Source organism: Agrilus planipennis, unplaced genomic scaffold (genome assembly GCF_000699045.2).
Source record: "Agrilus planipennis isolate EAB-ADULT unplaced genomic scaffold, Apla_2.0 scaffold198, whole genome shotgun sequence".
Taxonomy (NCBI): domain Eukaryota; kingdom Metazoa; phylum Arthropoda; class Insecta; order Coleoptera; family Buprestidae; genus Agrilus; species Agrilus planipennis.
This window is the reverse complement of record NW_020438930.1, coordinates 44,038-46,512: the sequence shown is the minus strand read 5'-3', so window position 1 is coordinate 46,512 and position 2,475 is coordinate 44,038. Positions and strand designations below refer to the sequence as shown.

Below are 2,475 nucleotides of genomic sequence, written 5' to 3'. Positions count from 1 at the left end.
CCAAATGTTTTATAAAAAATTTTTTGACTGTGGTGTAAACAGTTTTGGCAATTTTGCCAAGACGGTATTTTAGAAATGGTAGTAGCCATTAAAACATGTCTGTTTCTCTTACGTTCAGCTATTGTACATATTTCTAAGACTACTGATAAAGCTGATATTAATTTACCTCTATCCTTAATTTTTTGTAGACAACTTGGGATTCTTTAGCGACCAATATTTTCTCACAATTCCTGCATTTAATTTTTCTAACTACTTTATTTGCTACGAATCCAGCAATATAATTAACAACATCCTTTATATGTTTTATTATAGCCTTCATAAACTTGAGGGCAATAATAATACTGGTAAAATACTATGATTTTGATCAATGTCGTTGGATATAGCTGTTACAATAGTATCACTTTTATTAATAATTAATTTTTTAAACTTTGGTTTTTTACCATCTTTGTCACTTTTTACTGATGCAATTTGCGTTTGTAGAGCCGCCATTAGAGGCATATACTAATAACCACTTTAATGCAGATTCAAATTGTTCGGTGGTTGGATTATTGTTATTTCGACCACGAGATCTAATATTAGAAAAAAATAACTCCAAATGATCTTGTGATAATTTATAAGTTAACAGATAGCATAGCGAAGATTCTGGCGAAATATACGTTTCATAGATAGATATACAACTTTTCAGTGATGTAATTAAAACAAAAAGTCCAACTTTTCTTTGGCTTTCTAATATAGGTAATTCATTTAATTATAAAGACGTTATATATTTTTCAATTTCTGCAACTTTCATCTATATTCCTGTGATATTTTTGGAGTTAATTGCACTTTTATTCGGATTTTTGGCAAATTTTTGTTGGGAATTTAAAGTACCAAACGCGTCATTCATTACAGTACAAAATTTTTCTGTACCATGTGAATTATGTAATTGTGGAATTTCAGCAACTGTCCGTAAATATTCCAAAGCATTACTGACACTGGCGCTGAATAATTGAGTTGCTAATTTAACTTTCATTTTTTTCAGAAAAATAGTTGATATGACATCTTGTAATTTGTACTGATATTGCAGTAAAACTAAAATTTTAAAATGATTCCAGTCTATTTTGTCATTATTACCATCAATTAAAACATTCTTTCCGCCTAGAGTAACGAACAAGTTTAATAGCATGGCATGCATCTAGTAATATGAATATCGGTTGTTCTGTTACCGGATGAGGTATTGACATGTCAAAATTTTTACTATACTCAAATTTTGCCCCCAAGCATTCGGCCATTCTAATATTCGATGCTGCACCATCAAATATTAACGATACTATATTAATATCAGTAACATGTAATTGTACGATACACTCTTTAATGATTACAGCTCTATTTTTCCCATTTTGGAGTTGTGGAATTTTCCAATTCTCATTTAAGCAAATAACCACTGTAACCATTACTTGAGTTGCTCTGTTAAGAGATTGTTTACTTTAACTTGTTCTGCATTGTTTGTTACGAAACCCGTGTATTTCTTCCCGTTCCATCTGACTAATTTTTAATAGACATGTCATCTACAGTTAAACTACAAAATAGTTTTTGTTCTTGTTTTTTAGCTGCAATACATTTTTCCCTTATTATATTTATAGCTACTTGACAAATTCCTGGTTCAATATCTACATTATGTAGCCATTTTTGGAGTATTCTTTTATGTGGTAATGACGGAAACGTATTTCGTACATAATTGTACGCTTTAGATAATAAAAACGCGACGGTAGAAGCAAAAATTCGTATTTCCTTTTGGTGTACCGTCTTTTTTCTTTTAGAAACTAATTTTGAATAAACTGCCTTTCATATTGGTCCTAATGTATACTGAAATAAAATGTATTTTGTTAAAAAAATAGCGATATATATCAAATTATTTAATCAGAAAAATTACAAACAATAATACAATTTTATTCATTCAATTTTATAATATTGAACTATCAATATAATTAACTAAAATTATTATTTAGAATCGATAAATGAATTATATATTGACTGACATTATTTTAATAAAATCCGTATACGTCAAACTATAAATCATAAGTTTTGTAGTATTAATGATTCCATTTATATCAAATAGTTGCTATTATTATAATACTGGGCTTTATTTTTTGGATTTTCTGGATTTCAATTTTCCTGCGATTGCAATACTTACATGTAATAGTTTATTTTCAATACACTTATCTTCACTTTTCTTCCTTAAAGCGATATTTTGTTTTTTTAATAAGTCCTTTCGTTGTCTCATTCGGGAAACCATTCGTTTTAAATTAAAATTTTTTCTTTTTTCTTGCATTAATTGATTTTTTATTTTTCTATAAGCAGCTACATCGACGGTACACGTGATATCATCTGAGACTTCTTTTTTATCTATAAATGATGTTGATGTGTCTCTAAAAAAATTGATTGTATATTACAAATCATGAAAATAATGATCTATAATAAAAAAATATAATACGA

General features: G+C 28.1%; 1 long non-coding RNA gene across 1 annotated transcript; it reads right to left on the bottom strand.

The window, feature by feature from the left end:
• Positions 1-1,566: 1,566 nt before the first annotated feature.
• LOC112904355 lies at positions 1,567-2,442 on the bottom strand. The gene is made up of 2 exons (XR_003231043.1): positions 2,174-2,442; positions 1,567-1,845 (listed from the first exon to the last, which is right to left on the bottom strand). It is a non-coding gene; the product is annotated as an uncharacterized LOC112904355 (long non-coding RNA).
• Between the last annotated feature and the right edge of the window lie 33 nt (positions 2,443-2,475).